The sequence below is a fragment of the Nipponia nippon genome, unplaced genomic scaffold (genome assembly GCF_047370975.1).
Source record: "Nipponia nippon isolate SJK-2023a ecotype South Korea unplaced genomic scaffold, ASM4737097v1 scaffold_5, whole genome shotgun sequence".
Taxonomy (NCBI): Eukaryota; Metazoa; Chordata; class Aves; order Pelecaniformes; family Threskiornithidae; genus Nipponia; species Nipponia nippon.
The window spans coordinates 61,692,108-61,719,073 of NW_028262369.1; the positions used below are offsets into that span (position 1 = coordinate 61,692,108).

The 26,966-nt window shown below is 42.6% G+C and overlaps 1 protein-coding gene across 3 annotated transcripts in view; it reads left to right on the forward strand.

Moving 5' to 3' along the window:
* Positions 1-8,468: 8,468 nt before the first annotated feature.
* The window catches only part of ERBB4 (erb-b2 receptor tyrosine kinase 4), a 532,642-nt gene continuing 514,144 nt past the window's right edge, over positions 8,469-26,966 (forward strand). For all 3 annotated transcript variants that reach the window (XM_087731135.1, XM_087731136.1, XM_087731137.1), the window contains exon 1: positions 8,469-8,584. The gene's annotated coding sequence lies outside the window, so the exon portion shown is untranslated. The remainder of the gene's footprint in view (positions 8,585-26,966) is intronic.

Sequence of the window (26,966 nt, forward strand, 5' to 3'; positions counted from 1 at the left end):
AATTATTTTGTAAGTTGAGAGGCACCAGCAACATCTGGTGAGTTTTGCTATATTGATGCTCAAAATGAGGGGTGGCATCAGAACTGGGCCAAAAATAGGGATTTTTTTTTGAAGGACTTCTTTGAAAGAGAGGTGGTGCAATTACCAAAAATGAAGTCAGAACAAAGGCACGGTGCCCCGACAAGGGCTAGAGGGCTTGTGGAGCTGTGGTCTCCCAAAAAGTTCTGGACTCACTGGTTCCTGGAGAGAAACAGGGTGCTGTGCACGGTGGGCTCCCCCCCGCCACAGGTATTTGTACTTAAGGCATGTGCTTTCCTCTCAGCAATCTTCCTTCATTCCCCATGTTAAAGTAGTACCATCATGTCTGCAGCGCGTCTTGCCCTCTCGTGTTGTGCAGCGTTACTTTAGTCTGTGGAGAAATTCAAGGGAACAAAATGCCCTATTTTCCATGAATGCTCCCTGAAAAAGTATTCTCCCTTTTTTTTTGGCAAGCTACCTCGCAGAGATGCCGAATCCTAGCAGTGTTTGCGGGTGAAGCAGCTATTCCCCTGAGGTTGATGTTTTTTGTATCACTCCTCTTCTGAGCCCCCAAATGCACAGAAAACCAACGAAGCCCAAACACATTATGCAACTGCTGACCTTGATCAGGTTCAAAATTATCTTAAACATTAAACAGTAGCAAGCGTGACTTTTATTGTGGGAACTATTTTATGCTGCATTCGGGCATGATTGCTGTAGTCTGGGGTCTGGGTTTGACTTTATTATGCTCCAAGTCTTTCAAGTTAATTTATCAAAATGACATACAGCTCTGGGGGCAGCTCCGTGGTATATGATTGACTAAATAATACACTGAATTTCTGAAAGGCTTTTAAAGTTTGCTGCTTTCACACCAGGTGTATTTGTTGTTCTAATGCCAGTCACTTCCTCTTGTAGTCACGCCATCCTCCAAGCAGAGTCTAGTACAAACAGTTTGTAATGACATAAATTGTATTGCAGGGTCGAACAACCATGTCCAAAAGGTTTTTTTTTTTTCCTTATCCAAATGCTATCGAGCCAGTTGTTTTGTTTCCTTTTGACACACACATCCATTTTCAGATGCGATTAACAGATTAAATGGCGAATTTTGGTAAGAGGTTTGGAGGCAGCCGTTGTTTCGCGGAGTGGCTCCAGGCATCATAATACGCTTCTTGCTCGATTTGAAATTCACCCATCGCTTTCAGTAGAAAACGAAATAACTCTTTAGACCTCTTAAGTATTACTTATGGCATGGTAATTTCAATTGTTTTCAGTTCCTGGCTACTAATGAAAAAGCATGAAATTTGAGTGTCCTGTTACAAATGTATTTGTATTTCAGAACAGCGCTGAAGAGGAAAGGTTGAAGAGATGATGTAGCCTGCGCAGTGCTGATTAGGGCAGCAAAGCGAGGACACCGAAATAGTTTCAGAATGGGGCTCATTTGTGTTTCTTCCCAGGGGACGCTGGCATTACTAGTTCATTAAGTTCCAAAATAGGACTTTAGGCAGAAATTCCAGTTTTTGACAAGTTGTTTGTCTTTACATCTAAGAAAAGACAAGTTTCCTATTGTATTAGGGAATCTGGCAGGAGTTTATTCTCCTTTCCCAGTGGTCTGTGGTTGTTACTGTACTTGGCTAAGCGATGATATAGTTGTATGCAGGGATTTCTTCCTTCCAAACCCTATTTTCAAATCTTCTTCTAGCAGCTCGCCTCAAAAGAGAATAGTTATCTCACGAATGTGCCAAGGGCTAGGTAAGGACCGAAGGGAGTAGAAAGTCAGAGAAGAGGCATCTCAGAAGCAAAGTGGATTAAATCGGGGGAAAAAAGTGGAGAGCAGGCTCAAAGGTGTGGAGGAGAAGTGGAGTTGCCTGATCCACAATTTCCTTTTTTCTCTAAAGTAAAATTCACAGCCCGGCATAGATCACGTTGTGTCTTATATGCTATATTAGCAGACAACGAGCTGCAAGCATTGGCTGCGTACCATCGAAGGTCGACACAGCTTGATGACTGGGTGAACAGCTGTATTGCTGTAACAATTTCTATTTCAGAAAAGATAATGAAGCGTTTGTGAAGGCTTGAGAACAAGGTTGAGAGGAGAAGCTGTTCACGCCAGGCGATATGCTGAGCAATAAAGGAGCTTGGGGTACAGTGACATGCTGCTTTCAAACCTACCCTGAGCTGAAATGAGGTGCTGAGAGTGCTTGGCACCAGGACATGATCGTTCAGTTTGGAGGTCTGTGATCGTATGCAAGGTAACTTGGAAGTGCGACAAGGTGATGCGATATCATCCCTGCCTGAGTGAATATGTCCCGTGTTTTGTAACCTTGGCATACATACAAAGCCAGAATTGCTATCACTTGCAAACAAATACACGTACTATAAGCAACAGAAAAATACGAGCTCAGTAAGAATTGCAGTAGCTCTTGAAGACTATGCATGGAGATTAAGCTGACTCCAGCTGACATTACTAGAAGGGGTATAGTAATTCTTTTCATCCCTTCTCCTAATTGCAGATGCTTTTTGAGATATCTCGATGAAGATTTTTGCAAACCTCCTGAGGGCGACATCTGCTCCTGGTAGGAGGCTCCAAAATTGTAGGTTTCCTTTACTGCAACTGTGCACTCTGTGGAGTCTGCTAAATCTTGCTTGCTTTGTTGAAAATGGGAAGTTTTAGTTCAGTGACTACAGAGAATGTGGGATCGGTGATGTAACTGAAGGAGCCATACATTGCATCAGTCACACAAATGTCTCTGACCACTTTTCAAGCAAATTTTTCAATGTCTGTGCCTGCCATAAGTCTAAAAGTCAGTGCCCCGTGACATGCTCCACTTAGGATCCTTTGGCATTTGCACTGTCTGCAACTGCTGTAGTAGATTAGAGCGTATGCTGCTCAACCGGGGAGTGGGGCTAATCTGACAATAAATGTGTATTTTAAGTGTAACTGTTGCATTGCATTAATGTTGTTTATCTTGTGATGGTAGCCCTGCATTGGCATATGACATGAGCGATATTAATGATGTGTGAAAGGCAGGCCTTTTTAAGGAGCCGTGCTGGTGCAAAGCTGAGTGTGGTATAATTAGAGCAGTATCTGGTCTGCTGATAAAATAAAGGCAGCCAATTGCCAACATTTTCATTTTCTTAGTCTCTCTTACTCATCAAAGACTTCGCTCAGCTTGGTGAAAGTATCCCTTTCAGGATAAGGTAACTCGTATGAAAGCATTTGCAAGATTAATTTCCACTTACTCTCAAGAGAATTGGGGAAGTAAAACAACCATGTATGTTCTCATTATTTTTTCGGGCATGTTTGCCCACTGGGGCCGTTTCTAAGATGCAGAAGCAGTAGGTAACGTAATTGTATAAACAGAAAATCTTCAAACTGTCAAAATATAGATGCAGAAGTTGCATCGCCGAGGGAGGAGGGTGAGCCGAGCCATGTCTGTGGGGACTCCAGGGGATCGGTGTCATGCATTACTCACACAGAGATGAGCCTGTGGGTAATTCGGCATTGCAGGACGCCGAAGCCAAGCACCGAAAGTTGCAGGCACGCGGAGCAGGACAGGCATCTGCTCATGCTTGCTGCGGGCTGGGAGATACAGTGCCAGATCGGGGGAGTGATGCTGAGATGCAGCGACGGCCACCTCCCGTTGACACCCTACAGGCAGGCTTGACCTCTGGTTTTCAAGAGAAAATAACGTACGGCACACCACCATGGAAAAGCTGCCAAGCTGCAGTGATGACAGGTGCAGATAAGGAGGCTGAGTGAATGAAGCCTCTGTTTTTTATGAAAAAAACATGCAGCGTGTTGAACAAAGCCAGCCTCTTCCCACGTACAAGGCCCATTAGGAACTTTTCAGCTATCATTTATTTAGACAGGAAGTATATTCTCCTTTTACAGTAATTTATTGGCCGATTTATAAAGGTTGCTAGTTAAATTTGTTGGAGTGGGAGGACTGAAAAATGAAGACGAACAAGCAGCTAACTGAAAAGCCAGCCCTTCTCGCATGAACCATGGTCTGTACCATTTTCCAAACAGGAACGTTAATAACAGAGTCAGTTATTTCTGGTTGTTTTTCTTTCAGCTTACTGGAAGCCACATGGTTCCTGTGCTGTTCCACATACTCTTATGAGATTCCCGAATCCCCTGCTAGTTAATCAAAATTTTGGAGATGGTTATGTTGTAATTGGGAGGATTCGTAAGCTTGGGTTTGAAATCTGTTTAGAGGCATAAATTTAGTAGGCTAAAGAAATAATGATTATATATAGAAGAGTACTGTTTATGTGGATCTCCATGGGTTTGTAAAGTCAGTCCATTTCTATGGAAATAACCTGGTATTGTTAGCATCTTCCTCAAAGATTGATGCGAAGGATTTATTAGATATTTTATTTAAAAAAAATTCAGAACACAGATTTTTGCCAGCCTGTATCACATTTAAATCTATTAAATCCCCTGTATACCTTGTATCTCTCAGAGGCAGAATACCAGAGGCTTGGAGGAAAGTGTTAAACCCGTGAAGCTGACGTATAAGATAATATGGCCATAGGATTCACCCTGATCTCTAATAGCGAGAGACTGCCTTTGCCACCAAGGTTTACAGTTTAATACTGCTTCTGAGATGTGCTGTCATTAACCATGACTTTGGAACTAAATCCTGTGTCTTGTTTTATCTTCAGGACACTTTGAGGGCTTACAGTGTTTATAGGCTGGAAACCAGAAGTTTCATGGCATCACAGAGATTACAGTTACTTCAGTGCATTAATTCTCAGGCTCTGTCAGCTGTAGTGAGACAAGGCAGACCTCCTTCACTTCTACTGCACTGCTACCATGTGAAACACCAGAAAAACTGAATAGAGCCTACTCAGGATTAGTAAACTTGGTGAAAAATATACTACTTTTAGTAGATGCTACTTAATTTGTTTCTGGGGGATGCAAAGTTTCTGTCAGCTCTCCATAGTGTGTAATGGTGCCATGAAAATTGATGTTGTTGACTCTTTGGGTTGTCTTTCAGACCTTGTTCTGTGATCTCTGTGGACAATTTCCTTCATAAGGCCCTGTGAATGCTTCACCCATCGTAGGCTCTGCTGACCCACTGGATATCTCAAAGAAAATAAGAAGGGTCATGGAGTATTGTGGAGCAATATTTTATGTTTCTGTGGAGCCCACATTACAAATCTCCCATCCCTGTTCAATCTCTTTGCAAGAAGAGTAAGAGCAAGGATCAAGTCATTTAGGTGGGGAAGTCAGGTTTGAAATTGTGAAGACAACTTGCTAGGAGGCAAAAGAGGGACAAAAGTTTAACTGACTCTGAAATGGAGCTTAGCCTTCAGCCTGCTGTAGATCAGGGACTTTCGTTGTGGGGGGCAGCAGCCTCAGCTGATGGCACCCCTCACTCTTCCTCTCCTCTGGGGAAGCTGCGCTTCTCCATGCATGGCGTGGTCTGTACTTCTGGGTCTAAGTAAAAATTAAAGTTCAATCTGCCCTTACAATCCCAAGATAACTAAATAGGAGGGGCTGAAAAACAAACCCTGGGTAGAGCTGAATGAAAATTTGGCATGTGGGATGTGGAGTTCTGCAGTGTTTAGTAACAATAACAGACTGGAAAATAAAAATAACCAACTTGTGTAAGCTAGCACCTGTGACAACTGTAATTTTGGTCTGGGCATGAGATGATCACCATGTAACAGGCCTCAACCCCAGTTTCTAATTTTGTAAGTCCCAAGCAATTGTAACTGTTAAGTGAGCTCAGCGTAAGCTATTGTATAAACCCTTGCAACATGGCTGACAAAGATGGCTTGACAGTGTCAATGGATGCTAGAAGAATAAAGGATGTCTAACTGTTGCATCTCATGTTTATATTTGCCTCAAACCTCTTATTAACCTTCTCATAACGGATCGTCAATTGTTCTTACTCAGGAATGCATTTAGGCTTGTGCTTAGCTTTGAACACATTTGCAAATCCAACTGAGTTCTGTGGGAATTAAACTTTGCTTAATTGCTATGCTCAACTGAGACCTTGGTTCAAGGGCTAGCCTTTTTGACCCACAAGTTTTTCCTCCATGGTCAGCTGTGATATTATGTCTTTGATTCCCACCCCCAACAAATGCCCTATATCCCAATACAGGTCTACCAGGCTTCTTGTTCCAGGTGTACCTCATTCTTTCTCAGCTCATATAGGCTATGGTCTTTCAAGAGAAGGGAGGTTATCCTCAAACTTGGGTCTTACTGATGCCAGCGAGGAACCCTCACTGGTATATGTGGAAGGCTTTTGCCCACAAACTTTTGGTTTTGGCTACCATCTATGAAAATGTATCTCTCTCTCTATTTTTATATATATATATTTATACACACATGTATATATAAGATATAGATATACATATATTCATTTACACATATTCGTATGTAAACATCTACATAAACACACATATATATGTTATACATACTTTATGTATTGTTTTTGTTTGGCGAACAGCATTTCTTTGATATGTTTCTGAGCACAAGGGCTAGAAACATCCACTCCAGCAGGTATCTACTTGGAGAGGCTTAATATACAGAGGCTATAAATTATATAAAAAGTGTTTGTTGTTAAACTATGATAAACTTAGCTACAGGGAAGCAGCTGGTGCTTTATTGCCTATGAGTTCCTTTGTGTTTCCCTAAAGCTCTAGCCAGACAACAGCACATTTATAATTTTTTAAAATTAAATGTGGGTTAGAAAGAGCCACGTTGGATTCGAGATGCGAGGCACTCCAGCAGGATTGCTTCTAAGTCATACAGCTTGTTACTCATCTACTTTCTCCCTCCTTTCATTCTGTGTTTGCATGTCTTGATTTCCTTGGGAAAGGGCAGTGTAAATGAGTGATTGCCACAGAGCAGCTCTGCACCTTCAAAAAAACTGGATAAGCCTGGAAGTGGAGATGCTTATTTAAAAACTATTGGTGATTCCCTTTCATGGATGAGTGGTGGCCATGGCTACTTGCACTCCATAGTTGCTAGACTTAACCATTGCTGCAAACCTTCTGCAAAGTCTCCTGTAAGAGTTTGGGGCTGCTCATATAAGTATGCAGAAACATCCTTCAGTCCAGAAACAGGCATTTTGCTTCAGTATAACAATCTGCTTAATTACCTGATTCCATCCAGTTTGATACTGAAGTCATTACGTTTTACTTTAATTCATATATTTAAAGTCAGTGTATTTTCTCTTTGTATTTTCAGTAAGCCACAGGTTTTTGCAGTGTCCACATATGACTACCTGGTAGAAGCCCTTCGTTGTGGCTCTTAAACAGAAAGAAAACATATTTCCAGGGGCATCTAAATATCTCCCAATAATTGTAAAATGTGAACTAACAAGTCTAGTGTTGTTAAAGGCAGAGGAGTGAGGCACAAGCCAAGCAGTTGCCCAGATGGTGAAGGTGGTGTCGGGGGAGCTGGGAACGAGTCCTGCGTCCCTTGAGACACAAGCTGATGCTGCGACCATGCTTACATTTTTTCTTCCCTCACAACTGTGGGACAATAGCATGAGCTGGATGTTTTCCACTAAAATAATCAGAAGTGAAATGGCTTATAACATTATCATTTAAAATACCCATCAGTAGGTTGGAGTTGATGTGTCTGTGTTAGCACTGTGTCATCTTAAGCTGCCTGTAGATCTGAGGAAGATGTCATACTCCTAACCGTGCGATGGCTGTCTCATCTCTGGCCTTTGATCCTGCTTGTATTTCTGCTATAATGATAATATACTACAGACAGTCAGTCTCCAGTTTGGTACAAAGATTTTTGCCTTTACTGTTAGGTGGAGAGCTGACTAGCACAAATACATATTTCATGCAAACCTCCTGGAGCTGGACCGAGGAAACTGCAGTGTTTTCATAAAGAGGTACAAGGCTAACATGAGGAAGAGGCAGCATGTTGGTTATGGGAGTCACGTGTGAAAAGTCCACTCTAAAATGAATATTTAATCGTACATCTTCAGTATGCTGCTAGCAAGGTCTGGAAAAGTTTATTCCAAATTCAAGATCTGTGTGCACGTGTCCTATGGACTTGCTAATGCCTCTTCGAAGGCAAATAAGAGGCCAGTCTTGGTGTCTATAAAGTGCTGTGTGTGGGTGAGGTTTGCCTAGTATTTTTGCAGTGAGTGGCTGTTGTGGAGCTAGAAATTCAAGCGAGAGCAGGGCTGAGCAGACAGCCTGCTCTGACTTATCCCGAGTAGTTTGATGGCATGCATTTTCCATGCTGATCTCCCTTTTGCAGCCAGTTTAGCTTCCCTGTGTAAGGGAAAAGGCTGGAGAAACAGTGTTTTTGTCACAGAGGGGATGGGCCCTTTAGGAGGAGTGATATTCAAATACACCTGCAGCAGGGTAAAGCCTGGTTTCAGCTGGGGGCAATTTCTTTAATTGCTGGTGGGGCAGCATAAGTCAGCCCGGTTGTACCAGGAGGCCTTAGTTCTCAGGTTGGGAGGCGTTCCCCCAAAGCACGGAAAGACTTCATTAACTTGCTCTTGTGCTTTGAAGCAAAGGAAAATTGCCCTGGAAAGCAGGGAAGGGTGAAATAGGAAGCAGACTTGTTTGGTTGGAGGTAGGTCCCAGCAGCTATGGAGCAAAGAGCTCTATGGGCAAGTGGGAGATAGTCGCAAACCTGAGTTGGTTTCTTTTTTAACTTGCACGGTTATGGATTATATGTGTTTCATGGTATGGTTACAGAAAACTCACCTGTGCTCTGGAGTGTAACTCATGTGTGATGAAACTGGGGGCTGTGGTAGAAATGAAAGCAAAACTTAAAGAATCCTGTTTCTGGTGTCTAGCTTTGCTATCTATCAGCAATTATATAGGAAACAAAGCCCAGCAAATCAAAACAACTTGCCTCAAAGTACGCATTTGCTGTCGAGTAACTTCATGAACAGATTTTTCTCTCCTTCTGAACTGGCCTCTGTATTAAACTTCTCCGAGATCCCTCACTGGCACTCGGTTTGAAGTCTCAAGGCTCAAGTCATTTTTTTCTGCAGTAAGAAATGGCAGGCAATGCAGTAACCTTCAAAACGTATGAGTAACACCAGTTCCTTGTCAGAAAGCTGTATAGTTGAAACGGCTTGGCCAAAGTACCTGAAGTCGGAGTGCAGACAAAGATGCGGTTGGTCACAACTCAAGTTTTATAGGTGTGTAAAAAGAATGGAGCTCTCTCTGATGGGTTGTAAAGGCTGTGGTGGAGTGAGTTACTGACAAGTCCTCTTGGTACTACAAAGCCAAGTCTGGAAAGTGTCTCTGGAAGGGGTGAGTCTGTATTGAAGTGTATTTGCATTTTGACCAGCTGTGAGTGTACATGTACTCTGCTGTATGTGCGGAAGTGTGGTATAGAAAAGGTCATCCTATAGGCATTTTTAAGGAGAATCACTTAGGTTTTGAGTAGTAAATTGAAGGTTTCCATATAATGAGGTAGCGGTCAAAATTATAAAGCAGTGTTTGCCTTTTTCTTGGAACAAAAGTGGGGCTATGGTGGTAAAGTGGCTTTTATATGTGAAAAATCTGAGATGTCACCTGATTTGGAGCAGAAGGCTATTCCGTTTAGTCCTCGGTTCTTGCAAACAGTTGTACCATGTAATTCCACCTGTAAAATTCACTGTGCCCTGCCTTAGAGTGCTAGGTTGCCATTTTTGCTTTAGCTCTTGCTCTGGGAGGACAGTTCTGGGGTTCCTGGGGTGCTAAGAAACCCTTATTTCCAGCCTGTGTCTACTCTGCCTACATTACTCTTGTTTGTTCTGGTGCCAGCATTGTATTAAACAAGTTTGGTGGTGTTGGTGTTTGTTTTTTTTTAATTTTTTTTTCTTTATGGAAATACATTACCAAGGAAATAGAATATATGTGTAGTAAAAAACTAAATGCCCTCTTAACTTTTATTCTTTGAGGAGAAAGAAGCTCAGTTTCTGAGTCTCCCCTCTGAAAGTGGGCTCCCTGGTTACCCTGCAAGCCTGTCTCTCAGCCTCTTTCTGTTTGCCATCATCTGTACGGAGGAAGTTCCCGTGGCTTTCTCACCAGGCACTAACACAGATCTTTCTCCATCTCTGGCGAGACCACGCTTGCTATACCACCTGGCTGCCTCATAGTATTTTTGTGGAAAAAAACCAACTGCTTCGTCTTCACTTCTTCCTTGCAGTTTTGTCTTTGGTTTCTCAGTGTGCCCTCCTGTGCAGCAAATTTACTCCTCGATCCAGTTTCTCATTTCCTGGGTAGTTTTTTTGCTTCTTTTTGGTGCCACAGATATATCTTTCTTGTGTAAAATCTGCACATAAGTACTTGCAGGTCTCGAATTGTCTACGTCGCCTCTCTGCTATTATATCCTTATTCCCACTGTCTGAGCTTCAGCATCATTCCCAGCTCCCCCTCTAGTCTGAGTACCATTTTGATGCCAATCTGCAAGGTATACTTCATGCATCGTTTCTACCAGATATTTTCTCAATGTGCATCCTATAGATCCTGTATCCTTTCACGTTTGTTGTAATTCTGAAATGTTTTCTCAATACTCTAAGCTTTTTTTCCCCCATAGTGCTTGCTTATCTTCAGAGAGAAAAGGAACAAAATCCTCGAATCTCTTTCCCTTACAGAGTGTCTTGTTTTGCTCTCTGAAAAATCCCAAACTTCTTGGGTTGAAACCCTTTTCTTCTTGCCCTCCTGTTCCACCACTTAAGCTCATCTGCTGCCTTTGAGCTCTGCTGTAGCACAGAGGATACCTTCATTTATTAAAGCTGTGCCACTCTCAGTGTATAGCTACCTTCTGAACGCACCAGCAATCTACAACCAGACAGCACAGTCTTCAAGCAGCAAAAAAGCCAACCATACAGCAACATGCTAATGTTTATCCACGCCAAAGGAATACAGAAGGGGAAAGGAACAAGTCCCAAGCAAACCCCCTTGGTGATTTTGTTGTTGTTGTTTTCTGCTTTTTAATTTCTCAGCAGGGATATTGGCTTTTTGCATTCCTGCCTGAAAGCCAACACAACCACATTGGTAGTTTCGTTTTTCTGTTTGAGAGCAAGCCCCTCTGTGCCTGTGAGGAGCCCTAGAAATCTTAGCAGACACCATCCTCAAGATGTATGTAGCTATATGTCTGAGTTCATTTCAAAGTGTCTTCCATAATCCAGATAATAATCTACTATTCACAATTAGATGTAGTTCCAATTTCTTGAATGCTCAAGCAATCATTTTCTTCGGTAATTGAGTTCCCCATAGAATTCCACTATTCTGATCTGCTCAGAAAACTAAGCATATTAATTTGAAAAGCTGCATGAATGCCTGGCCAGGATAATGGCAGCAGAATAATTGCAAGGAAATCTCTTACAACAGGCTTATTTTCGTCTAATAAAGCTTTCCCTGATGGTTACACTGCATGCCATGAATATGATACAAGCTCTAAAGTGTGCATATGTGTTTTTGTATGTGCAACTCGGTTGAATTGTAACGTTCCAAGATCTCTTCCTTATATTTTTTTGTAAGTGTTTAAAGATCTATTTTTTTAAACATTTACCATTCTTTCTTTCTTTTCATGATGAATTTTGGGTGAGAAAGGGAAGGAGACTGAGAGGAAAAGTGGCACCTTCTGCCTGCAGGATTTATGCATGTATAGTATGCATTTACATACATTGGAATGAAAGTTGCATTCCAGTCTCCAAATGAAGTTGAGGTTGTCTTCCACTAGATGCAGGGCAAACACTTAGTAAGGGACCAGAAGCCTTTACAAAGAGCTTGCAGCTCAGCAAAGCAACAGAGGAGAAAACAGAGGTACAGAGGGATGAAGCTACCCCCAGTGTCATGCAGCAGGCTGGTGGCAAAGCCTCAGCTGTCTGGGTCAGTGTTATTGGTGTTTGGTAACAGTGAGTGTAAACCTTGATCCATCATGTCAGCAATAATACTGCCTGGTTTACAGTAAGCGCCTGGTTTGACTAGGTAATTTAGTTTTAGTTCTGCAGTTTTGGATGATATGAAATAACTCTTTCTCCTAGGGCTTTGCCTACGAGGAATAGCTGTGTATGTTCAGACCAAGTAGCAGATGCCATTATCATGCGAGATATGTCTAGAGAATGGTCTTCAAATCTTGAGTGCTACCTTTTTAATTAGTGCTGTTGAGCTCTGGGCCTGCAGTTGGTGAACGATGGGCCTACTGTGTTTCACATTGCTGGAATTACTCTCCCTATTTTTATTTTTTTGGGGTTACTGTTCCTCTGTTGCTTCACCTACTGGAGTCTTTTGTGAATTGAATGCTTAAATAACAGATGATGTGAAGTGAGGTAATCAGTGGGGGTCCTTAATAGGGAGATGGAGTTGGCACTTGTCTTGCATTTCTAGATATCATGTTTTTTCTCTCATAACAAGGTTGAGTGGTATAGTCTTGCGTTTGCAGAAAAGCTGGGTGGCCAACTCCCATTGAAGTTGACTGGATTACATGAATCTATATCTCCTGAGATACCAGATGCATTTTGGGCCCATTTTCCTTTCATGTGTGTTTTGTAGTTTGATGGACTTAATGAGACCCAAGGATGCAATAGAAGTCAAATGAATTGAATCAACATAAGAGAAAAGACATCAGAAATACGGCCCACAGTGGAGCTGAAGTACTCCAGGGATGCAGAGTTAGTTATGAATGAAAGATCTGTCCTTTTCAGGCTTGCTGCACCCCCCCACTTTCCAGAAAAGATAGCACGATCTATAGATAAATGCCACCATAAATATTCAGTGTATGTCAACAGTTATGTAGTACAGTGATGTTAGCTTTTTGTTATTTACAGGTAGCTGCTGTAGAGGTTTTGCACAGTAATCCAGTAGCTGGAGCATTTCATACAGATCTTTTACTTTCTGGCAATCAGATGATGTTTCAGATTTTTTTGGTTGCCTTTTTTTTTTTTTTTTCCAAAGGAAAATTGAATATGCAAAACCTTGTTCAGGACCTCTCCTTTCCTCTGCCACTAATATTGATCAGCTGAAACTGTTTCAGAAGAGAATCTTATTTTCATAGCAAAAATTTTAAGAAGCACCACAGAAAGATCTTCCTTACCCACTCTTCCTGGCACCTAGGGCATGTGCAAGCAGATCCCTGGACTGACCAGAGGTCTGTATAATAGAATATTTCAGTTGGAAGGGACCTACAATGATCATCTAGTCCAACTGCCTGACCGCTTCAGGGCTGACCAAAAGTTAAAGCATGTTATTAAGGGCATTGCCATTTCTGTATGGAAAATACTGCCTGTAATTCCTAGGATGGAGGAGGTAGGATTTGGGTCTCCACTTCTGGAGTCTGCGCATAAAGAGTAACAGCTTTCTTCCAATGTCTTGATGTTTGCCTTTGTTCTGCTATGATACTTCACTCATACAGTGATGTGGGTTTGTCTTGAGCTATGTTTGTGGTGGCATAGAGACTGGTTGTGTGTGTTTGCTAATGCGGGATTTTGCATGGCAATGAAGCAAATGGGGATGTCGGGCTGTGTAGCTGAAAGGGGTCACTTCTGCCCCCAGGAAATGCTGGAATAGGAGAGATCTCTGTTACTAACTCGGGTACAAATTTGACTGGATGCAATGACAAATATATGCCTGTATACCTAACACTGTTGCCTGATACTCCCATCTAGGTACCACAGTGTACTGAGGTGCAGCAGGACCAGAGGCTGAAATCGTAGGACAAATAATCTTTGTCAGATATGAATAAATAAAACCAAGGAGAATACAGTGTACGTACCTAGCCACGACTTTCCTATCATATTTCCACTTGCTGGGTTGGCTTAATGTGATGTAATGACTGAATATTGAGGCACTTTTCTTCTGCTTCTGTCAGTGAAGTCACTTTCAGTTTCTGCATTGCCTCCCTTCTGCCAGTCATAAATGTCCTTGGTAAAATCACATTTATTACATATACAAAAAACAACCCATCCCTGACATTTATTTTCTGTTTCCTGCCTCACTTTATTGGATGGTAGAACAAGCTCCCTGTGCCTGTGCAGGTATGTGTATAGACGTGGAATCATAAATATTTAACTAATATTGAAGGTAGTGTTTTATGTAAAGCAGAGGGTAAGCTGCAAAAGCCAAGCTGCTCTTTTTGCCAGTGGGTTTTCCCTAGTTCTCTCTGTCAGCAATACTGGCATTTTTCTTAGTATGTTCCGCATCTCTTCCCTGTTGGTATATATGATCCACTGCTACCAATCTTTACAAAATGGGAGGATTTACAGGTATTTTTAGTGGAATCTTTATTTTGTTGGACAGCAGCATCATTTGCCTTGCAGAAGGCTTTGAAGGTGATGGTGATCTTCAGGTCTCTCCTGTTTCCTTGTGCCCTCTCCCCCTTGCCAGCCCAGCTTGGGAAGGGGGCATTGTGCTGAAACACCCAGGGACCTTCCACTCCAACAGCGCAAGACATCTGAGGCAGCTGGCTCTGCTCCTTCCCCACAGTTGCCTTCCTCCTTCAGCAGGAGACATCTGGGCTGCTTGGCTGCTCTCCTCCACACCAGCTGCTGACCTGACCCCACACTGCCAACCCCTTGCCCACGGCAGCACACCGTGGCTTCCCTCCCCTTGCCCACTCCTTGGTCACTACTTTCATGAGAATTAAGCTTCTGGATGATTTAATTCTGTTTCTGCATGGATTGCAATGATGTGCACACCTGTGCGACATGCATCTGCTTGTACATGTGTTTTTAGACTCAGGCTGGTGGATAGGCATTTTAAGACTGGTAGTAGCCGTTTCAAAACCCATGTGCAGAGCAGTTCTCCAAGTGTAGCCCTCGTGTTGAAATGGGTGTTGGCATCCTATTTGGAGAAACTGGCTTTGATTTTTGTGGTGGACTCCTGTGACTCTGTCCCCAAATTAATGGAGGAATGAAAGGTTTGCACATTCTGGATCTGTAGACTCAGAGGTCGTGATAGGTTAAGAAAACTTTACATTCCTTTCATCCTATCTCTAATGTATTGACCTCCAGAGGGTAGATCAACTGTGTCCTTAGGGCCAGCAGCAGCATTCTTTAAAAGAAAAAGCCCTCTGTCTTGTTCTTAGAAGCTAGACAAAGTATGTCATGTAGGAAGGGGCATGACTGAGGCAGGAAAAAAAAAGAACAAATTACATATGCTGAAATAAAGGGACTAACAAGATGAATCAGGCCAGCCAAGAATTTCTTGATGTTGTCTATGGTTGTATCAGACCTCTGCATGAAACACTTGAACTTAGTGGTGGACTGTGGAGTTCAGTTGGGTGTTTGTTGTTTTTTTGGTTTTTTTTCTTTCTCCCTTCCCCCCCCTTCTTTTTTTTTTTTTCCTTCCTTTTCTTTAACACTCTGGTGTGTTTTTTATTGCAAACACCACAAACTGAATATGTACTCTAGACCAACAGAATATATTTGTTGATATATTTTGGCATTCAGAAGTAATCTGTGTCAAGTATTGAATATCTGCTTTCCATTCCACTGGCAAGTCCAAGGAAATGGCAGGACATTGGAGAAGCATTGATTTCTAGAGTATTTCATTAGAAGTGCATTATAAAGCTTGGCACAAGGTTTGTCTTAATCCATCTTTTCATATCCTTTAGAGAAGAGAGAGATGAGTGTTGTCAAATCACCAAGCACCTCTTCTGTTCAAAGCTCCCACATCTGAAAGCAGGAGTGCCCGGGCATAGCTGTTCTTCCAAACTCGGATCGGTGATCAAAACCGAATTGAGCCACTGTCCTTCCAGCCATCTGCTGACTTTGGCATCTGCTGGGGTGAAGGATGGCTGTCGAGACCTATCTTCCCTTACTTCATGTGTGACAGGGAATGTCATCTAGCTCCCTAATGACAGGTAGATGTTGATTTAGCTGACTGTTCCTTTCCTGTATTCTAACAGTAAGCACTGTAAGTGTGATGAAAAGAAATATGGCCGTAAAACTGAATGACAGAGTGGGGTGGGGGTTGGAAAGAGGTGTTCATTACTCTTAAAAATTCACTTGTCTTGCTTTGGCTAAATGGATTTTAGTGGGATAAATCTTGCAGGATTTAAGGAGATAAATCCTGGGGGGCTGCGCTCTTTCCTCATGGTGCTGCCTAGAGTGAAGTGCACAAACTTAATCCTGTTCAGTTATCTGAGGCAACTCAGGTGGTTTTAAAATCAGGTTAATTTCAGATTTGTTGTTTTTGTTTGTTTTAAAAGTTTTTCCACCTCCTGCCTTATGTTTTACAAGCTGTTCCTTAGAGGTCTGATGCTTTCAGTCATGTCTTACTTGATATGTAGTTGTGTATTAATTTTTTCCAGTTTGAAGAGGTATAATATGTAATTTCTGCCAGCATTTATCTGACTCACCTAAGACAACTAACGTTCCTATCAGAGTCACCTTCTCACTGTGGCAAGTACCTAAAATCAGTGAGATCCTGTATTGACAAGACTCTTAGCTGTGGTGTGTCAATACTGACAATAAAAAGATGACCTTTGCATATATGTGTGTGTATAAGCATACACTTTATGTATATATATGTAGGATAAATGAAATTATGATTTTTTTAAATAAAAAACAAAAACAAAACAAAAAAAACCCCACACAACAAAAAACAAAATTGCAGGTCATGTTCCTTGCAAGGGATCTAGGCAGTTCTAATTATAAAGAGACAGTAAGCTGTCCCTAATTAGACTTGGGGCCAGATGACATGGTAACCTTAATTTTTAACACTCCTTGACTCTGTAGATCCACAGCAGTTGTAACTAAAAGTTAATGCAAAGACACAGGGCGTTTTTCTCAGTATATAAAGTTAGAGCTAGGAATTTCTGGAATACCGCAGTTAAAGAAAAGGTATATTCAAGCTGTTAGTAGCTTGAAATAATAATGCCTGGAGCTACATAACCTGTTAAACATCAACATCTGCTTTCAAACCAAAAAGAAAGATATCCTGCTCTTCTTTAGAGAGAGACCAAGCTGGAATGCGGGATGAAAAATGATTTTTTTTGGGGTATTTTTAAAAATAAACTAACTGAGCCTGAATTCTTTCCTGACACTTAAAAATTATCCTATTTTTGTAAGAATAAGCTAGTTGCTCAGTTCCTGTCCATCACCTGATGCTACATACTCCAAGCAGGCAATTTCTTTCAGCACTTTATTGACAAACCACTTTTATCCAAATGCTGGGGGCAGTGTGGGTGCAATTCTGAGAGAGTGTGATGGGGAACTTGCTCGCAGTCACTGGGGGATTCCAAGGTAAATTCACCTGAAAGCTTGTTTCAGTGTGAGTGAGAGTTACCATGCAGCTTGTGTACACCGAGCAGGAGAAATCTAATGATAAAAGAAAGAGAGTGAAGTGGGAATTGGAGTAAGTATTTGCTTGCTGCAAATATGCAATCATTGAATCTGGTGAAAGGGCAACTCTGGGGAGCCTTAGATGTTTGTCATAGCAAAAGGCCAGCTAGTTGACTTCCATCAAGAGAGGTGGTGTTGGTGTCTGAGTCGTTTTCCTCAAAAGTTGAGGCGTGGTGAAAGTTATTTAAGTGCAGTAGTTTGCTGAGCAAGGCTGTGAGTGCAGTGTTTGTCAACAGCTCTTGCTTATTTGAAAAACTGTCATGACAGTAAAAATAGGAATTCAAGACCTGAACTAGAGAAGTTGGATAATAAAATATACATAGAGGCCTCAGGGGACCTTGCATCTCTTGTAGAAGCTGATTCCAGCTGGTTTGTGCGTGTTCAGAGTTGATTCAGTTTGTTGCTAACTAGCATACATGACTGGTGCTACATTAAACAGGGTTAAATGGCATTTCCCGGTGCTGGGGCTAAGTACAGACCTGAGCTCAATTCGGCTCCAGGATGTGTAGTTGAGATCGGTGTAGCCAGAGGCTCCCTGCTCTTGTGCTGGCTGCAGGTCGGAGAAGCCTTGGGGTTGGTCTCTCTTACTTGTATGAAGGTTGTACCTTGTAAGTGTGGGCTGTATGAGCACCAGGTACTATGGATAGGCCTTTCTTCTGTTGGTCACATGGAGAAATGGCATTTGGGTTGGTCTTATGCTGCTCCAGTATCTGTTTAAATGTTCTTGATGGATGAATAATTATAGCTCTAGTGATGATGATGGATCATATAGAGTCTTTTCTTGTTTTACCAGATCAGCTTTACAACAGATGTAGAGTCGTATATTTGCACTACAGTATTTTATGTGTGTGTGTGTGTGTCTGTTCTAGAGGGCTTGGGTAGCTGTTTTTGCAAATGCATGCAAAAATATAGCTGGAGGTATTTAAAAAAAAAAAAGATAGTGAATTTGGACACTAGAAGGTGAGAGTTCAGAGATGGGACAGAGCCGTTTTTCAGAAAAGTGTGTGTCTCAGGTAAGTTTCATACCCCAAACTGAAGCCACCTAAAATAACTAGACACTGAAAATCTTATTAATCTCGAAAGCTATGAGGCATAATAATCTCATCGAGAATTATTGCCTCTTATTGACTCCATCTAAGACTGCATTGTTAGCTGAGTAGTCTTATTTTTGCTAGACATTTAACCTTATATACATACAATTTATCGTGGATTAATTTAACAGGTTTTAAAACTCCCAGAGTAGAACAGGAGTTGCGGTCCTGACTGCGAACAAGCTTTATTAATATTTGCCCCTTCCCTTTGTGTCTGACTCTCTTGTGGCAGTTCACAATACCTTCAGCAAGTGGCCGCCTATAAAAGCTGCAGCGTGCTTGTATAGATTAGCTAGGTGTTATGTGACTGTCTCCCCATTGGCAAAGTGTACAATTTGTGCTATGTCCTCATCCCACACAGGCCCAGGGCATCCGATCCGCTTCAGATCAGAGCTCATCTCTCCCCGTTAGCAGTTCACTTACACAGTTGCCTGAAGACTGGGGTGGCCTTCATCGTTCTCATTGTCCTTGAAATATTCTGTGGTTTTGTGCACGTGTGATTTGTTCATGTTGTTCTCCTTGGTGGAAAGCAGCTGTCTTTTGATATACAGGAAGCAATCAGATGGGTGAACAGACAAGGAAAAATGGGGGTGGGGATGGTGGTGGGGTGGGGAGATGAAGAAACACTCAAATGGAATCACTCTACCGTACTCGCAGCAGGGAAATTTAATTTCTGGCAGTACTGCTTTGCATTGACTCCAGCTACTATCTGAGGCCTGTTGCCACTAAGAAAGTAGTTTTTGTGGCAGTGGGTCCTTCAATATCCGGCCTATTCTCTTCCTGAAATGCCTGTTTTCTCATTGGCATGCATGGCTGGGTCCTGTGACAGAGCTGGAAGCCTGCAAGAACACCTCCAGCCATAAGTAACCCCTCAAAAACCTGCAAGAAATTAACTCATATTTTCTATCTAATTTGGATCATTAATTAATTCTATCTCTGCCCCCATTACACAATTGGAAATATTGCCAGTGTCCAAACGTGTGATTACTACATCTGTTAGGAAAGGGAAGAAACAAAAGAATTAATGTTGACGATAATTTATACTGACACACCAAGGATGGTGAAAGAACTCGGGGCACTGAAGACCTGGCCGGAGATTTCAGCTGAACATTTGGAACAATCTAATGATTTGGGCAGATTTGGACATTGTTCTTCCTTATTCTTTTGTTTTTCCTTTACCCTCTGCCACCCAGTGACCCAAAAGACTTTCAAAGTACATTAGCGTACTGTTTGCCCATCAACACTGGAAAATATTCCAGGGCTTTGCAAAGATTTGGTCAACAGGGAAGTCTTTCAAATGTAAATTTTTTTTTTTTTTTTTAATTTTGAAGGTCCTTCTGGATAGCACTCTGCATTTCTGTCACTGTACCTGTTGGGTCAGACCGGTGGTCCAGCCAGCCCAGTCTTCTGCTTCTCTGCGTGGCAAAAAGGGCTAGTGTTTTGGGAGAGGAGGTAGCCTGGCCTCTCCCACAGTACCACCACCCACAGTTGTTTTGGAGATGCGAGGTCCCTGCCTGCCATCCCAGTATCTATTTGTGGACCTGTTGTCCATGAGTTTGTTCAACCCCTTTTGAGTCCCCTGGCACTGCCTGTCTCCCCAGCCTTGTGTGGCAGCAGGTCCCAGGTGTTCACCACCTCCTGTACAAAGCAATTCTTTATTGTATCCCTTCTAAATTGATCTCTTCCTAATTTTACTAATTCCCCCTACTTCTCGTTCTGCACCACTTGGCAAACTGCAGTTCCTTAAGCTTATCCACTGCATCCAAGTTTTTGTAAACCTTAAAACAGCAATCCCTCTTCAGCTTTCTGCTCCCCAGCTGGGCAGTCTGAACCCTTGTACTCTCTGCTTGTGGAACGTGGCAGCTCCATTCCCTTTATCGTACCAGTTGCCCTTGCCTAACTGCTGCAACCTTCCTGAGACCAGGATTGCAGAGAGGATGGGGACACACCAAGGGCTTGTGAAGTGGCGAAACAACACCTGTCCCTTTCACAGTATTCCTCCAGATGATTCACAGCGTTTTGTTGATTCTTGTTTCGGAGGCCACTGCACAATGAGCTGATGACTTCAGATATCTGTCAGTGATGACTCCAAGATCTGAAGTTGTAACTCCCATGAGTTCCGCATCATGTAGGCATGGTTCAAGTTATTATCCCTACAAGTATTGACTTTAAGCTTATCTAGTGAGGCTCAGCTGCCTCCTCTTTGCCCACTCAGCTTTTCGGCTTTCTCCTGGTGTTCTTCACCGTTGCTGTGCCATTTGACTACCCAAAATGTTTTAGTTTCATCGGCAGGCTCTGAGATTTCAGTTTCTCCCTTCTCCAGATCTGTGATGAAGGTATTGAATGAAATCCTCATGAACATGTATCCCTGGGGGACCCCGGTGCTAGCTTTTCTTCATCCCAAAACCTTTTGCTTCCTAACCAGCTTTTGGTCCATAAAAAAGACTTTCCTTCAGGCCCATGACAGCTTAGTTTCTTTAATAATCTTTAGCATGGGACTTTGTCAAAGGCTGTTTGAAAATCCAATTACTTTGAAAATCCCTTTCATTCACACACCAGCTGACCACCTCATATGACTCCAGGTTATCGAGGCAGGATTTCCCTTTATAAAAGACATACCATTTTAGCAGGGTTGGAAATGGGAGCTGGAGACCACTGAGTCCAAGGACCCCCTCTGAGGCTGTTTTGGGGGCTGGGACTCACTCTGGCCACCTGCTATCGTCTGGCACAGTGGCTGCTGGTGCTGAGGTCGCATGCCTTGGCCTGCTCGTCTGCGTTTTTTTATGGAAGGTCTTCCACCGCTGTCTGGTGAATACCACCCTGCTTGCATGGTCTCGTGCTGCCTGCAGGCTTGTTTCGGCTAGACCTGGCTTCTCTGATACTGGCCCTTCTGGGGGTGGTGACAGGGACCCAGCTGCTGTGAGGGAAGAGCGCCGCATGGCAAGGCGCTCCCCTCACCCAGGAGCTACGAGCGAGGAGGTACCCTGCCTCAGGGATGCACCCGGTTCCTCCTCAGGAAGCCTTTTCAGCTCAAAATGGCGAGGGAGAGAGAGCGTTGAATCAGCCAGTGGTGCCTGGCTCGCTTGGTGACATTTGTGTTTTCTGGCGGGTACCTGGGTGCTCGCCACTGCCTCAGTGGTAACCGCCATAATATTTCTATACAATCAAGGCAGGCCAGGACCCTCCGCCAGTTTTGGGAGCGCTTGTGGAGGTTTCTGTATCTCCCTCAGGTATGTCCCCCCATTCTTTTTCTTCTGTTCTTTCCTGTGAATGGGCTGCTCAGGAAAACAGGGTGCCGGGGAGGAGATGGCGGCCGCGCTGTGGTGGGTGGCTGGCTCCCCCGCCGCCTCAGGGACAGGCTGCTCTGAGGGACTCAGCAAGGCCACGGGCCGCACAAAAATTTTGTCCTGCAGCCCCTTCCTCCTGGGGGAAATGTAACTGTGGCCAGGTGTTGGTGTCCCCCAAAGGGCCCCAGAGGTTTTGGGTCCTTTTTGAGGCATTTCTGCCCTGAGGGCATGGCGCTGAGGAAAGCAGGGCGGCCGCAGGCAGCCCCTGAGCTGGGGCAGCTCTGGGGGACTGGGTTTACAACAGACAAAGCTGGAGCCCAGTAGCAAACCCACGCATGTTTATCCATTGGGGAAAGAAACTTTTTGAATCCTTCCGGGAGAGCGTATATGGAGCAAATTTAAAAAAAAATAAAAATATAAAAAACCCAAGAGGTTTGGAGAAAAGAAACCATGCTTCCATATAGCTCTTCCTGTGGCTCCAGGAAACATGGGGGCTGTGCAGAGCAGAAGCCACAGTGTCTCTGAAACTTTGGGGAAGCTCTAGTGGGGCATCACCAGCTCTTTAGCACGATGGTTGTCACAAAAAATTCAAATGTGGCAGGTCTTGCATGTCAGTAGCTCAACAGATGCTACTGTAAATGTGATGTCCGAGACAAAACCATGTAATTAACGCTGCTTAACACGATGGCATTTGGATAAATGCAAATGCAAATTGAAAAAGCATTAAAATAATGTTGTTGTTAATGCATTCTGATAATAAGTGGGGGGGTGGCGACTCCCAAGATTTCTAGTGTGTTATGCTCACATGCAGTTGATACAAAAAGGGCTGGTCTGGGTAGTTTTGCTGTGCTGTTCCCTTGCAGTTTTTTAAAATATTTGATAACCAGAGGGAAGGATTTGTTTAGACCATAGAGAGCAGGTGCCTGTTGTTTTACCCCAAGCAGAGCATTTCGTTACCCTCCTGCTAAAAGTGGCTTGTGGCATTGTGCTGGGCTGTGTGTGTGTTGTCTGTAATGCTACCATTGCTTCTTAATGTTGTGCTGGGCTGTGTGTGTGTCATCTGTAATGCGACCATTGCTGCCCTGCCTGCGGAGTTTGCTGGGCACTGGCGGGGGAGCCTGCCTGCGGCTGTGCCTGTGCCCTGTTGCCTTTGTCTTAACGAGGTGCTCTCTATTTTCAACCTGGGAGGGGGGGGAATCTCGATGATTAAAGATGCTGTGCTTTCTTTTTCATTTCTCATTTCTCCGTATCAATAACTCCTCATAATGCTGTGGTGATACATACTCCCTATGAAAAATTAATATCTACAGGCTCCTTGTTACTGAGGCAGCCTTCTGATGCCCTGACAAGGGAACAACGTACCAGCTAGCAGGCAGCAGAGCAGCAAGTTGGGATCAAGGTATTTCTCTTGATATAGAAGATGGCTGGCTGTCTCACTCTCTTTTTACTTTAATTAGCACATCAGTGCCACACATGCTTTTAAAACTGGAATACAACTTTATATCTAGTAGCAGTGTCATGGATCCTTCATGAGTTGGTTTGTACATCAAATCCTTTTCTTGCTGCTTTAGTGAGTTTAATTAAAGTGGACCTTCTATAGAGCCTGTCTAATTTCAGGAGATGGTACCATGCTGGCCTCTGCAGAATGTGCCGGACTGTAATTCTGGCCATGCTGAAGACCACTGCAAGCTTTCTGTTGATTTCAATAGGGCCAGGATTTTATCTAAGCTGTTAGCACAAACTAGTATGCTAGCTCATCGCTGTTAAAATGTACGCATGCTTTTTGATAATATGCATGTTCTTTGCCACTCTATATACCAATACAAATATTAAGTCAACCATGTCGTATCTTGGAAATCCATGATACAGCACTGTGTCTGCTCTAAAGATAAACTGATGCTGCATTGACTTGGTTGTAGTATTTGCTATATAGGTGAATTTGTTACATACATAGCTGAAATTAAGCTCATTAGAGTAGATTTAATTGGGATTCTTGTTTCCTTCCTTTTCTTGGTTTCTTTCCTGAAAATCTGTAGTCATATAGTGAAATAAATGGGAATATTGACACTACAGAAAACTTGTTTTCTCAAGGTCTACCAGATCAAAGCTTCCAGGGACCTCTTTTTCCTTTTGAAACTGAGTCTGAGATTGATCTGTAAAGCATGTTTCCTGTCATTGGAACAAACATGGGTATCTTTACTCAAACTGAAATTCTGATCCATAAAAATGTTCTTCATTTTAGATGGAATACCATTGATTTTGGTGTTGCAAAGTCCCAGTTGCTTCAGCAGTAAGTTGATGGCTGAAATGCAGCTGAGGAAAGGTTAGGCACATCTCTGTAGGTTTCCAAGGATTAAGAAAATATTTTCTTTCACTGGAGCTTGTTTCCTTGTTCCCATGGTGATGGCTGTTAGTGGATGGACCAGCTCTGAAGTTGTAAGCAGGAATAGGCAAGTCGTATGTTGTATGCTGCAAGATAGAGTAGTTTAGTAATAGATTTTCAAATGTATCTGCGATTTTTGGGCGACCAGCTGGAGCCACTGTAAAGAGATTTTATTTGCAGGGTTATAGATGCTGTGCAGATTTCCTGAAAGGAAATTCCTTTAAAGCTTCTTAAAAAATCAGACCTTCCAAATTTGCCTATTTTAGTTTTTATACATGATATAAGCTTGCAACCAGACGTATTTGAAGCTATTTGGGTTTCTTTTAAATCCTCTTGCAAAAAGGCAGTGTTTGGGGGAAGTTAGTCAAAAGGAGGAATTACTTAGAGCAAGTGTTTTGCACATCTATCACTGTACATGCTGCCAGACAAAGCAGCTGTTTTAGAACGGGAGCATTTTATTAACCTCAAACAGATCTACTATCTGTCAAACACAACTGATTGTTAACTGTGTTGCTGGAGACTCTGTCAGGAACAGCAACTCGGTGACTGAGACCAACTTGCTACATCTGTTCAGAGTAGTACCTGTTATTGAAAGGGTAAGGAAATATTTAGGCATTCGTTAACATACATAATAGTGAAATTTATCTTGAAATACTGGAGTACATATGATCAAATTTAGAATGGCCGCAGTCTTCGTGTTCTGGTATATCTGCGACCCGCCTGCTCTAAACCTCCTGGAAGGCAGAAGAGCTGCATGTGGTGTATTAAGCACAGACTATTTTTCCTTGTTTCTACAGGGTCTGATATGAGAGGGTCCTGGTTTCCTAAGGAGTGTCCATAGGGGGAAAAGGAATGGCATGGCTTTTTAGTTTCAGTCTGGAATCAGATAAAATGGTGACTTCTTTAATGTCTAATTAATTCTTTTTTAATAAAGAAAATAAGCAGTAAACTAAACCTGGTACCCCATAACTGCAGCTGGCATTTTCAGTGCAGCAGAAGCAGGGATAAGCTAGCCATGTGGGAAATGTTCTTTGCGTAGTGGAAAGAAATCCTCCCTGCAGTGTTGCACGCAGGCAGACGCACACACATCCCCACAAATCCTGTCTCAGCACTGCACTGGCAGGAAGCAAAGGTGTGATGGATGATTGCCTTGCTAGAGAAGTCAGTCATGGACACCCCTCACCCATTTCATTATTTAATTACGCAGTGGTCTGAATGCCGGGCAGTAAAACTGCATTTTCACCCATAGCTGATTTCCATTTAGTCTGTCATGTTAATAGTGAAATAAATTGCTCTAATTGCCTGCAAACTTCATCAAATTCATATTCCTTCCTTTTTTTTATTGAATATTTATTAAACTTCATGTCATGTCTTGCTTGGTTGGTAAAAGTGGTCTAGTCTCTGCATCACATTATGCTTTAAAATACAGGGTGTCACATTTTCCTCCTTGCTCTTGAATTTTAATTTAGATTGTGAAGTTTTGCATTTGTGTTCATATTAATCATGCCATTTGAAGAAAAGAGCGAGTTTGCAAAGCATCCTTATCTCTACGTAGGCTATGGTTCTGATTGAGCCTCTTCTTTAAAGGAAGAAGCCCCACCGGGGCCAAATCTGAAGCTGGTGTGAGTTTTCCTGACAGAGTCGTCTGCTGTTTGTGTGCATAGACTGGGAGTGAGAGGCTGTTTTCAGAAGACTAGTGTCAGTTTAAATTTGTGATATGCTTATCCCTTTTGAGCTGTATGTGTTCATGTACTTTCCAACTGCAGACACAAATGCATGAATGAGTCAAGTGACGTGTGGGAGGGGAAAAAGTAGCAGTGGAGTCTGGTGTCCTCCAGTTACTTCAGAGAGAAGTGACACAAGCCCAAATCGGTTCTGGATTTACTGTTGATTTAATACTTGGGGGTAAGGGAAGAGGAGATTCCCATTTAAGCATCCTTGAGAAAATCACAGTGTCATGCTAATATTGCTACAACTAAATGTTAGCTGTATGTATTGTTGTTAGTGTTTCCCATTCTGTTTTTCATACATCTCATTATATTTAGTTTTCTTTGAGAATCTTTGCTCTTGGATTTGTTTATTTACGTGGCAATCTCTGCTGCCACTTTTTTTTTTTTCATTTCTTGAAAGTAATTTCTGGACTTCATGTTCATGGGGAAAATGTAATAGAAGTGAAAATGAAAGGCTCCAAAAGCATATGGCAAAGAAAAAAATTTATGAAAGGACTAAACTAATATTTTCAGTGATATATTCCCCCCCCCCCCAATCATTTTAGGGTCAATTTGATGGTTTTATTTATTTATTTTTTAAAAGCTTGACTCCTGGTTTGCATACTGTGTGTATTTGTAAGACTGTGACTTTAGAAACCTCTTGACAGTACCGTAATTATTGCATAATACTAAGCAATGTGTACACTTCTTTCAAAGATTTGGGAAGTCAGTCAGGGTCGGATATTGAGGAGCAATTATAGGTACCATAATTCCAATTAAATACTTGCGTGGGGGGAGGGTAAAGCACCTAAGCTTTCATGAGAGTGAAGAAAAGGGACAGTGCAGTGGTTAGAGCATCGTTTGGCTGCTTTGTAAACTGCCTTTGGTTTTTAGCTCCTCCAGAGTTTTTCCTTTTTCTGTTCTGGTAAGGTGCCTCTCTCTTGACTCTTGAGGATGATGGCACTTCTCTGCCTCTTAGGTCTTTGACAACAAGTGCTCACCAGCTCCTCTTTCACGCGGTGATCATCTGATTCTGGGAGTAGGGGTCCAGTGCCTTGCACGGCACCTGTCAGCTTTGTTAGTGCTGCTGGGCAAGTGGGTGTCCACATGGACATCTTGCTTCCTCTGCTCACCTTCATAGAAGATCTTGGATCAGTTAGAAGTTGCATTTTTATGCTCTGTTCCTTAGATAAATTATT